Here is a 13393-nt window from a genome sequence, read left to right as displayed (position 1 = left end):
TCAGTTTTGTGCGCCGCATTCGAATTGTTTTAATTAATTTATTTCGCGTGTGCTTTACATCATACAGCGTATATCACGCACGCTTTTGAACTCGGCGAACTTTTTATTTATCGACATTCAGCTGTCCGTCCGCATTTTGCGTTTTTGTTTTGCTTCATTCAACAACAACAACATGAAATATCCATTCGGGATACAAGCATATATAATATTTAAATGTCTATTCATTAATTTCAGAAATATATTATGTCCATTTGTGTAAATTGACTTTTTGATACGTAATGTGAAGTTTTAAGTATTTTTTTACTTTTATCTTTAAAACTTTAGTTTTTTACGGTTTTTAGACACAAAAAGTGATATTTTAGACACGGACGTCCAAAACCGTGACTAAAGTACTTTAGCCACGGGCTTTAGTCACGGGGTCGAGCTTACGCCTGCGCATTAAACGCTTCTAATCAATTTCGTCAGAAAAAGAAAAAAAAAAACAATTTTTAAGCAAACTAACCTCAAAATACACTTTGCCCACACAAATATTAATAAATCGGTATATAATTCAGTGAATGATACTCAACACTTCATAAATACTAATAAATCCATTCATATATAATGTTTCTCATTCATGTTCAATTGATTTACAGTTTGATTGCTTGTTAAAACAATCCAGAAATCAATTTCAATCAACTTTTAAGTCCCAGTAAATCTTTCAACTGACCACACAACTAAATCAATTGAAACGCGCCATATACGATTGCAATAGTGACATTAAATTGACCTTGGTCCTGAGGGAATACGAGTATCAAGAGCACGACGGCGAGCAGTTCAATTATTACTTCAATTACTACACTCGACCTGATTGTGTAGTCTGTGTATTAATTATTAAACAGTTTCAGGAATCAAAATCAAAGCCAATGTTGGAGAGCAGAGAGGTTAAATGTATATTTCTGCGTTGAATATAATTGAAAAGATTCGCAGAAATTCTTTCTCGACGCAAATTCCAGGAAATAAACGTAAACGCGTAAACTAGTAATCGTTTTCGGGCCGCTCACGAACGAGAGTAATGGTTAATGGTTCTCTTCAGTAAGGGTACGGGGAGAATGACATTTGGGTCTTTCGGGAGGTCCAATGATGAAGTTTAAGTTCGCCATTCGTTTGCAATTTGCGTCAGGTAGAAATCGACAGGAAGAAAAAGGAAAACAAAATAAAGCAAAAGGAAAAGGATCATTGCTCAGGTTTAGGAGAGGTTATGATACGACCAAGATCATTTCAAATACATTTTCAGAGCGGAAATATTCCTAAACAATAAACCTAGAATTTTTATTTATTTTAAATGTTTTTTTCCCTTTTTTTGGAAGAAAAAGACATTTTCTGATAAAAAAGAAAAAATGAAATGCAATTTATTTACATGGTTTTAAATATAAATTTTGCAAAAGCTGTGTAAGAGTAATCTAAATAAATGACACCAACTGGTCGGAAATTGTCAACTAGGGACGAAATTGCACGCAACTAAAGAGCAATAAGACCCTTGCTTCCGCCCTTGAGTTGTAACTAGCTGGACTGCAAAAATGCAGGACTTTGTGACTACTTGCAAATATGAAATGGGAGAGCAGGTCATTTGGAGAAAAAATGACACTGCTTGCATTTCAAATGAATGTTTCATGTTATAACATTATTTTTAGCTTAGAAAATGATATAAAAAAATGAAATTCTTAAATGTTTGCCAATTTTAGATAAGAAATCTTAAAGTTATCCTTTAAAGGATAATGATACACAAATATTAAGTACCAAGTTTAATATTATAACATTAATCTCCACCCCGTGACTAAAGTCCGTGGTTAAAGTACTTTAGTCACGGCCATGGCCATCCATGTGTAAAATACCACTTTTTGTTTCTCAAAACCATGGAGAAACGGTGGAAGTAGAAAAAATATGTTTTTTTGTTTATTTTAATATAGATAAGAAATATAGTATTACTGTCAACAAAGTTTTATTCTTAAAACTTTTATCATTAACGTTTATATTTTAACAAATGTCAGAATTTCTTACATTCCTCGTCTTATCACATAACTCAACAATAATTCATTGTTCTCTCGAAACATTTCTCTCATTTCTTACCTCGTAATATAAATATTTTTCGTAATAATTTTAATAAAAATACAATTTTAATATTTAATTCTTAATACGAGTATGTTATTACATCCGCTTCAACTTTTTCCAAGCATCGAAAAAAACATGAAATTGAAACAAACACAACCATTGTACCTAACTACGAGTAAATCAGATCTGTGCGGGTAAAGTAAAAATCCTGTGAAGAGCTTTGTGTTTGTCAGACAGGTATGAGTACTTTTATCATAAAACACATGCCAAGACCACACGGCGTCGAGCGCATAAAATTTGAAAAGTTTCGAGCTCGCGTTTTAATGGCGGCGCCGAGAGCTCGCGAAAACATCAAAGAGAATATTAAATTTCCTTTGTCCGTCTTATCAATTATGCATTGGGCATTATTTCATAACGTTAAACTTTGATTACTCCGCGGGGCGCAACTTCAACAAAACCTGCTCATGCAAGAAGTGTTCTTGCTTGTATCAAAGCACAATTGAAGAGTATTTCAAATTTGTTGTTGTTAAATATGCAAACAAAAAACGTATTAGATTTTGATCGAACAATTTTGACTTGTTTTTTTTTAGTTTTGTGAGTAAAATATTCATTAAAATGCAGATTCCTGTACTTGATTGAGTATTTACATGCAAAATATTTGAGTTATTTATGTACAGGAATGTATAGTTTACGAACATTGAACATTTTACATAGTATTGAACGATTTATGCAAAATTAGCACAAGAATGTGATGCACTATGCATATTTCTACTCAACTAAATAGTTTAAAGTGTCTAGGAAAGCTAGGTGGCGTAATTTTTATTTTTTTCAATTTTGTGATATAAAACTGAATTGCTAAATTTGTTAGTAAGCGCATAACTCAACAACGCCATGACCAATTTGGTCAATTCTTTTTTTGAAATGTTCGTTATAGTCCAAAGATGGTTTTTACGGCAAGAAAAATTCGAATAATTACCGGGAAAACCCTAAAGACAGCTCTTTTCTGTAGGATAAAAATTGGCATTGAGATTCAATCATAGTTATAGTTAAATAGTTGAATCCGAGATAGTGCGCTGAAATGCATTATTTGCAATTCTTTATATAATTAATTTCTTTGAAATAAAATTGCGAATCTTATTGAGAGAATTAGCACATACTATGTCTAGAACAAGAAAGTAAAAACAAATTATATTTTAATTAAACACTACCGGGATGAACTCGCGGGCAAAAGCAAGTAACCTATAAAATATTCCAAAAATTTCAATTTCCAATTTACTCTTATTACACTGTCTGTTATAAAGTGTACATTATATGAGTTACAGTTTCAAGCACGGTTTGCGCTATGAAACTATGGGAAAGAACACTTGCTGCATCTATAACCTTCAACATAACCTGCAACACTTATGTTGTTACTTTCGGAGCTTTATTACCTCACATCATTCCTCCATTACGCTTATTCAACTGGCAAACCACTTAAAAACATAATTTTAACTTTTTATTCCAAAACCAAATAATTCCAATTCTACACTTTCCTAAATTTTAAATGTAGATTATTGTTATAGTGGGGTTTCCTCTACTTTTCCTTAGCATGAAAATAGTTTAATACACTACAATAAATTACATTCAACAACAGAAAGTACACGGCACGTACGCACCGGAAAGATGAAAGCTATGAAAGCTCTTCCCTTCTACAATTTGAAAACACACACAAAGGGTGCGTGCCGAATGAAGCCTTCATTCTACATGGGAAGCAAGTTGCTGAAGACTATACAAACTACACGAAAACTTATGTATCTTAAGCCCTGGTACTAGCACGCGTCCAATGGAAATATGAATGTGATCAACTGTTGAAATCTCGAATTGTTTCGCTTCTACTATATTTTCCACCCTTCGTACCCTGCGCGCACTCAATAACCCACTCAGAGCGTGTAGTAGTGGTTGGCGTTGATGTACGACGTGGAAATGCCGAAATGCGTAAAACGACAATAAATCAAAGCTTTCAGCGGCGTGGAGACGCGATCGCAGACGCGGAAAGCAAGAAATACGACGCTGTGTAATCGACACGAACGGCTAAACGCAGGAAATTTCAGTTTTGTTAATGCCTCCGCGGGAACTAAATATATCGTCGTCAAAATTTCAGCAGACGCGTTCAATTTACACATCAAAATCATAAAAACAATTTGTACCATCACAGAGGGTGATGGTGAATGTACAGAAAAGAAAATTAGTTTTTTTTATTTTCAACGAGGGGAAAATATTGGATTTGAAGTGTTTTTGATTTTAAAATTGAATGAATATTTAATTATTCGATTCTTTCCCCTCGGTTTTTGAGGTTAGGCAAGTTTTGTGCATAGTCAGCGCACACTTTTGTTCCGTCCCTCAAACTAGGAATCTCTTGTTTTGTTGTTTTCCGGTTTGCATGTCGAGATGTTTCCCAAATGTAGATGTTTCTCTATCTCGCCGCGAGTTCCTGCACAAAGTTGCAAACTTCCAAGAATGGAATATTCGAATAGCCGACATTTTCGCTTCCGCATGCGTTTCCAAGTGGCACTTTTGTGTCGCGCGGTTGCACGAATGGGAAATTGCCTGGATCCGGCAAACCGAAGTTATTCTATTAAACCCAACATATACCCACAGACAGTTATAAGTTTGATCAAGATCAGAAACTGAAATTTTAACCAGAAAAACGTAATTCTAACATTTTTTCCTTTTTTCTTCCAAATTTTAGGTCCAAGTTTGCTTCGGTCTTAAATGACGATGCGTCGCAGCTGCCTGCGACACTTTTCGCACCCTAGATGAGAAGGAGAGCGTGAAGGAAAACGCCCATCACCTCCATTCACGTAGTAGATTTAAACAAAAAGCGCAAAAGCGTGTAAAGGAACATGGCCAGAAACTAAACCAGCGGCGACGAAGACTCGGTCAATGGCAAATAGAAAATGTAACGCGCTACAAGCAGAAAACGTGAAAATCATGAGACTGGTGCGAAACCGGAAAGTTGAAAATCTAGAAATGTGGAAAATGTGAAAGAAAAGCGTAGACGCCTTTGTACGCCGTATTATTTAGCCGTGCCGGCGGCAGTTCTTTATTCTGTGCTATTTTTTCGCGTCGCTTTTGGACGATTTCTCTCGTGCAAAAGTTTTCTTCGTTTTTTTTTCCTTCGTTTTGGTTTATTTAAGCTATTAACTCGCCTGTGAGCACGACAAAAAGGAGTGAGAGTGTTTCAAACTTAACTACACACAAGTATACACAATAATGCAATAAAATACTCGCTAAACTGCAACCAGAAAATTCCGGGAGCGAAACAATTTTGACGCGGATGCGAATTTGCAAAGTAAAAAAAGGAACAACACAAACAAGGACATAAATTTTTGAACAGCTGTAGAAAACATCAAATTGTGCAGATTCTGTTCACCTGTGCGGAAAATCAACATATTTTTTTGGGTTTTACAGCCAAAATGCTTGCTTTGACTTGTTGTACTGCACTATAGGCAAATGCGCAGGCGCAAGCCCCACCCCGTGACTAAAACTCGTGACTAAAATACTTTAATCACGGTTTTGGACGTTAAAATGGTAAAAACATTTAAATAATTATAAAACAAAAATAAAACTATAAAAACCTTGATTAAATGATGTAATTAACAAATCGCCAAATAATTACTGTGAGTAGAATCCGTAAATAATGTTTTAAAGTCTAATATACTCACTTATCTATTTTTTCAGTTTAGTATTGAAACTCACCTGAAACAAACAAAAAATCATTATTAGTATAAAAATGCAATTGGGAATGTAAATAAACAAACACCCATTAGTTAACTCTGCCCCATCATGGCCCACATTAATTATTGAAATTGAAAAAGTTGGAAAAACGCAAACATTATTTTAAACCCAGCGCACGCCGCCGATTTGCCTTCCCTTCTATATCTTCTTCACTGCCAACGCCAAAACCCATCCATAGATTATAACTTTTTCACTTCCAGTTTGAAATTCGACGAAAAACTTCAATTTGCTACAATTTCAGAATTTGCGATTTTGATTTTTTGCGAATGTGTCTTTCTTTGACGATGTGCACAATACAGATAACGCTGGTGAATGCGCAAAGAAAATGTCGAAGGCGCCGAAAGCAGTATTAAAATGTAAGCCCCCTTTTCCGAAAGTAAATGAATCTTAAATAACCCGTTTACCGCACTTTATTAGCCTCGGCTTTATACTTCCGTTCGCGGAGAAATTGCCCCTTCGCTTTGTCGCCGCAGCGGCGAGTAGGTTAGCCCTTTAGACGCTGCGAGTGTTGTCAGACATCTTTATCTCCGGCTTAAATTTAAACCGTAGACTTTTTAACGTTCTTAAAATTGTATTAATCTTCACTTTACTAAGAATTCACAGAATGTACTTTAAAATACTTTCAAACTAAGACATAACCTTAAATGGTGATTTTTTTGCATTTCTTAAAAATTATGGCCACACTTTGTTTGTGGGAGTATGAGTAAAGTGTGCAAAAGGCGATATTTACCTAACGCCTGTCTAACGATGCGAACCTTCAACCTTAACGTGAAAATTTCTTGTTTCCTGCTTCATCGCCATTGTTTTCTTTCTGCTGGCGGCGTCTTCGTGTGTTTAGTGTATTCCTTTGTTCCTTCTTTGACGCTAGATTGCTCAAGCTTCGCGTTGTGCACATTAAACGAAGAGGAAACGCGTCAAAACAAGAAGAGATTTTCAGAGTTTATCCAAAAAGGTGAATGACAAGACAATGAGGGGAGCATATTTTTCAAGATGTGAATAAAATTAGAAATTTGATGTTGTCAAAAACAAAAATTATAAAAATTTAAATCATAAACAAATTTTTATCACGTATTTCAGTTTCATTTTCAGAAAAATTCATTTTTTTACCTCGTGACTAAAACCCGTGACTAAAGTACTTTAGTATGGCCGTCCGTGGTTAAAGTGCCACTTTTGTGTTTTAAAATCGTGAAATAACTGGCGTTTTAAAGGTGGAAGTAAAAAAAGTATTCTATGTTCTAAACTAAACATTTGTCCATCTCTATACCAAAATTTATCAAATTATGTTTGGTAGTTTACGCGTGAAAGAGTAACAAACAAAGTTACTCCCAAATTAATGATATTAATATGATTTGTATCTATATCACGCGCAAACAAAAATGATATTTCTATATTCTGCAATATAATATAATTCACGACTTAATAATTCATAATATTAACATTAATTAATGTTTATTTTTTTAAATAAATGAGTAATACGCGACATATAAATACGACTAATTAATATTTGCGCTTTGGCCGGAGTAATTAATTGAAAAGTTTCGTTTATTAAAAATTCATGAATTTGACAAATAAACCGGAAAACACAAATCGAATAAAACTGGGGTACAGGTAACAACTGCGTGCGCCGATGCGTTTGTTAAATTCCGCGTACATATTCACAAACAAAATTCATTAATAAATATTCATTTTTGCATTCAATGACAAACATTTATTTTTCACAAATTAAATAATAAATATCAAAATTCATCATTATAACATTGCGTGACTATTGCGCCACGTTGCGTAGAGTAAACGCAACAAAACATGTAGGCAACCCAATTTACATATTATAAAAATATTTAATTCTGCAAATACTTGAATAGCGAATTAACTATTAAAAAACTTTATTAAGTGGAAATGTAATTTAAAAATTGTGAATTTTTAAATGATTGCATTCGATTGGCTATTTCTTGAAATTTGCCGTTTTTGGCGCATTCGTTATGCGTATTTTCGTATTTACGACTGCACGCGTCATTTAACATCCGAGCAGAATTTTCCAATTTTCCGCGCATTTTCACAGCGAGGCGCAAGTCACGCCGACATCGAATGCGAATCGGCGTCAAGTTCGTTTCCAATCGACAACTTTTATATTCGGAAACGATTAGAAATTCCGCAAGATTTACACAAACCCACAACCATAACCTTTTAATGAACCCAAATTCACCATTTTGTATTTTTTATAAATTTTCATCTAAATTTTATAAAAATGTTTAAAATTATAATAAAATGCAGCAATATAACACATTCTACTCGCATAGCTGCACAAAGCAAATATAAAAATATTCCTTTAAACGATCTACACTACACGTAATATAAAAAGCATGATGGCGGCATGTCATCTTCCGTTTGATAACACAGCATGCGACAAGTCTGGCTGCGCCCGATATTTCTCTGATCCATTGAAGACGTTATCGCCGTGAGCACGTACGCTCCACATCTCTATCATTTCCACGCGTTCCAACATTCCAGCATATTTCCTACGAGTTTCTATAAAATCAAAAAATGCAGTCTTCAATACGCTGCTGCGATATTATCAATCGTAAGTCCGCAAGGTAATAAAATATTCTGTATCTATATGAAAATAACACAAAAAATTTATCTGCAGTAATAATAGTTGTGGTTATGTCGTATTTCTATTTGAAATGCTGTTGTTGGATGCATTTAATGTTTTTATCGATTCTTACACCTCATAAATGCTCATAAAATTGATCACACATAGTGATCGTTATCACCACATATATTTTCACTGCATAAACTCAAATTATTACGTCGTTAGAAGTTGATTATTGAGGTTATGTTCATGCACAATCATGATACAATATAAATTTGAGGTTATGTTCATGACATGCGTGTTTTTGGCAAATCTCCTCGCACAAATTATAATGGATAAAAGAGACAAAAGTAAGAAGATATACAAGTCTTGTTCCTTCGTCGTTTCATGTTGCACGTTGTTCGTTTGTTTCTTATTTCACGAGCAGGTCTTGTGTCCTAATGTTCCTCGTGTATCGGCGGTGCTTTTGTTTCGTTGTTTTCACTTTTGTGGGTGTCCGCTCGCACCTTACAGATCTGGAAGGATGGAAAACGGAGGGAAGAAGACAGACGGAGATTTGGCTCTTCTCACAAAGTCGCTGGGTGAGCTGGAGGTGGAGTAGAAACAGGAGCAAATGGGGAAGAACGCCATCCGCTTGTTTTTCGTTTCCGCACGAATGCACGTCGAACGTATTGCTCGCAAGAAACTTCCACGAACAACTTCGCGTTTCGACCTGCGTGGACCTTCAATCTCCTCCATTTTCTCATCTTGAAACGCTAACTGTAACTAATTCGTTTTCAACCCTCAACCCGCTATTATTTCCATCAGCATTAGGCGAGAATAAAAACCGTATTTATTTTAAGTGTTATGTTACGTTGTTCAAGTGTAATTTACTTTAATTTGTTAATTCGTTCGATTTTAAAAGCTTTTAAAACATTCGGATAATCTGATTTTGTGTCGGTTTCCTGTTTCCTGCTTTAAATGTTTGTATAGTTTGTGTAACGTCAGTTCAATGAAAGGTTTTAAGGTGAAAAGCTTGTTTAAAGGTAGTGGCGGTGAATGCCGGGAGGTTTAGAAGAGAGAGGATTGCTGCCGCAACAACGCACGCCCGGACCCAAAGCCTAAATTAGCCTAATGGCAAATAATAACAAATCAAGCGGATTAACCCATCACCCGAGTTAATGCGATGGCCTATCTCGGTGGAATGTGCGCCACCTACATGTTCCCACATTAAACTAATGACGACAAACAAACAATACACAAATGATAATAACAAGAACGCAGAAGAAGATAAAATGGTAAAAGTCAAGATTAACTAACATATTATTATATATTAAATTAGTTTATTACTTCTACTTTTACATTATTTATAAAATATTGCTCTGTTGTACAAGAATTAATCTTGCAACTATAGGCAACCAAACATACACATGTTCTACTATGAGGGCAAATCAACCGAAAGTAACCTAAAAATGTATTAACTCTGTTGACGCTCTACATAAAACTAAAAAAGTTCAAAAACAAAGAAAATACTAGTGTTTTAATGTTAAATAATGGTAAGTATTGTTATTATATAAACTTTCTTTGTGAATTTAATTTGTTTGTATGCTTTTAGATCCATTTTTAGGGATGTTGAGTCACCACTGTTTATTTTTCGATGTAATTCTTGCAATTTCGCTTTTTACTTCATTATTCCACGAGTTGTTGTTGTAAAATGAGGTCGATGTTCGAAGACGAAGGCAAAATGTAGGAAACGCCCGACCACATCCGAATGACATCGTGCAGAAAGCACTAAATGTAACTATCTATACGTTTTACGCCCGCGAGCAGCGGAACACATCGTCCGTGGCGGTTGAAGTGTGAAAGACGAAGATTAATAGTGCCAGAGGACACTTCTGTTCCCCGCACGCGGCGGCGGTTTTTGAGGGGTGGGTTTTTGGCAGGCACCCTTGTCTGTCCACGCGCCTAGCGCAGGAAGTAGAACTATCGCTAATGCGAACGTTTTCTCTTCCTCCGACGCAGCGCCGTAGAAGAGAAGAGAAACCGACTGTTATTACGGCACACTCGATTAAATTGCAATGTTTTAAATGTTTTTCGCTTGGCTGTTCGCCCGTCCGATCCGGTATTTCTGAACATGTAGGTAGAGAATACTCTCCCGCATTTCGTTGTTATTCTACTGCCTGTTGAACAGTGAAATGTAAAAATTCCGATAAATTCTAACCGGCGTCATAGCCATCGCGCTTAATTTATCGATTTAAAAGCCAAATTGGTGGAATAACCTTTTCTGGCGGAATGAAGTTGAAGCGGCGGAATGTTTCGGAGTGCATTAGAGCTTTATTTTTATGATCATTGTTAGTGCTTCCACAATTCGCATCGCTTGCACATTGTTGCGCTTTTTCTGCACCGTTTTGTAGATAAACTTTTTCCGGAGGTTATTCCGAAAAGTATGTTGTAATGGGGCTTATGAATATGTATCTGGGAGATTCTCTACTTTCAACGGTCTCGGGCATAATGCGATTGTTGTTTTTAATGAGCTGACATGAAAATATTCTGCTGAGTTTGAGTTTTCATAATTGACATACAGAAAGACAGATTTTGCAGTGTCCATTATCAAAATATACATATATACACTCCAGATTATGATTAAATTTAAAATTAGATATATTTATCTACGACATTTTGATGTTTTGAGAACAACTACAACGACTCCGTGGCGCAACGGTAGCGCGTCTGACTCCAGATCAGAAGGTTGCGTGTTCAAATCACGTCGGGGTCAATTCCCTTTTTAGATAATTTTGCATTAAACTAAATTTAATAATATAATACGCTACTGATGGTAATGTTTCCATTATAAGTCTACTTTTCACATCTCAAGATTCAAGTGGCTGTACTCGTACATTTCTGCTTTATGCTGGTTATATGCACTTAAGTTTCTGAAGCTCGGCTTTATTTCGTATCTGTGAGATTTGCCTGTGCGCACGCCTGCGTCGTACCATTACCACCCTTGCAGTAAATAACCAACTCTTGTGCTGCTCAAGGGTGCTCAGCCCAGCTCGGTTCTGAGTAACTCCACATTCTCCTCACATTGTTTGCAATTGTCTGCGTATAATTTCCACGACACGCGTGTGGGTGTGCAGAGTGGAGATTGCCGAATTGCGCCAGGGCAAGGAAACGGCACTATTACGCTCTCCATCACACTTAAATCGGCCGGAAGCGCGGTAAACGAGGCCCGCAAAGAATTACGCACATTTTCACACTACGCGCGCGGAATGCACGGATTATATCCGTAAATAATGCAGCCAACCAGCGGCAAGATCAACTGTAACAAATGTTTAGTGTGTCAAGGCAATCACCAGATAAACAACACTAATGCGTAATTATTTTTTTTATATTACTTCATTTCCGAAGTAGTTTTTTATCTTTATATATTCCAGATGATTATGTGGATGCCAATTAGAAAATGATACAATAAACAAAAACAAAACTCAAAAGAAACACGCGTATATAACGATAAGACGTCGTGATTTGAGTGTTTTTGGTAATTGAGGTGTTTGGCAAGGATACGCACGCAGAGCAGAGCAGAGAAGAGAAGAGGAGGGTTGTGGAATTGGGAGAGCGTGGGCGGTGTGTTTGCGCTCGAGGCGAATGCGGAAGCGTGGGCAGAGGCAAAGCGGAGAGTCGGGAAATAAACTAATAAACCATGATGAAACCGTGAAACAAATGGGCCGATATCGAAACGTTTGATCTAATCGCACAAACGGGGAGGGCGGTTGGCGGAAAGAAAACGCCGGGGAAAAAACGATGCCGAAAACACACAGTGCTGCACAAAACAGCGCCATTAACAAGCAAACAGGGAAATCATTGCTTCGTATCGCTGCGAATAACAAGCAAATAATCTTGAATATAAAAAGTGAGTTCTTTAAATTTAAAAAGGAAAAATATTAACAAGATGTAAATACTACATTTTATCTATTACCACACAACATAACCTTAAACAAAAGCTATTTTTTCATTTTAATAATTTTTCTGATATTTATGATGAAAAAAATCTAAAAATTCAAAAATCAGCTTTAAATAGATTATGAATAAAAGAAAATCGATAAAAATATGAATGTAAATGCAAACGGAAAGATGTTCTCTATTGAGCATACAATTCTAAACGTTGCTAGCGGCAGTGGTGGGAAAAATAAATGCGTTTGTAATGTTTGCATATCGGGAAAGCACCGTGTTTGCCGCCACTGCGTTATTTCGAAAATAAATAGAGTAAGGAGGGAATTGCGAGTTAGGGAAATGACTACGCATCCAAAAAAATAAAGGTTAGAAAGCCAAGAAATCGAAATAAAAAATAAAAATAGAAATTGCGGAGCAAAGATGAGAAAGCAGAATGTCGATATTCGTAAATGTGTTTACCATCACAGATTTAAGTAAATATCCAAGTCAATTCAGATGAGATTTTCCATAGAAATTGTAATTCTAAAATCATATTTGTTTAGTAGATGTGTTGGTAAAGTGTGCGATAATCTGGTAATGGCGGCCGCTTTGTTTTGTTCACTTTATTTCCAAGTACATAAACATTGCTGCAGCACCGAGTACAATGCCCTGTTTTTGCTTCATCTTAATTAAATTTCCAGCTTAGTAGTTTGTACATAATATATGTGCATACAGTGCACATGCACTTAATGCATTACACTTTATCCTCTTTCTTTTCGAAAATTATTCATGTTTCTGTTTTTCCTGACAGATGGAAATATTCATAAATTCTAGCATTCCGAATGCTTGAATACTCGAAACAAAAGCAGATCATTTTTATTTTTCTTCATTTTTCATTCCTGTGATGTCTTCTGATGCACTTTTGCATTGGTGTCACCACAATGCAACGAAGAATAAAAATAAAGAAGACATGAAAGACATTCACCTTCGGAATGGTGAAACGCTGTAATAGTGCGCGCAATACAT

The 13393-nt window shown here is 35.8% G+C and overlaps 1 protein-coding gene and 1 non-coding gene across 2 annotated transcripts in view; one reads left to right on the top strand and one right to left on the bottom strand.

Annotated features, from left to right (window-relative positions):
• Nucleotides 1-13393, bottom strand: part of mspo (M-spondin) — a 67054-nt gene that overhangs the window by 27512 nt on the left and 26149 nt on the right. The gene's annotated exons all lie outside the window — the stretch shown is intronic.
• TRNAW-CCA (transfer RNA tryptophan (anticodon CCA)) lies at nt 11142-11213 on the top strand. Its single transcript has one exon. It is a non-coding gene; the product is annotated as a tRNA-Trp (tRNA).

This window comes from Atheta coriaria, unplaced genomic scaffold (assembly GCF_025399875.1).
Source record: "Atheta coriaria isolate IRGN ID8LTWV9N9 unplaced genomic scaffold, Caltech_Dcor_3.1 hic_scaffold_10_pilon, whole genome shotgun sequence".
Classification (NCBI taxonomy): Eukaryota; Metazoa; Arthropoda; class Insecta; order Coleoptera; family Staphylinidae; genus Dalotia; species Dalotia coriaria.
Note: the sequence above shows the minus strand (reverse complement) of the source record. Positions and strands in the feature narration are given on the sequence as shown.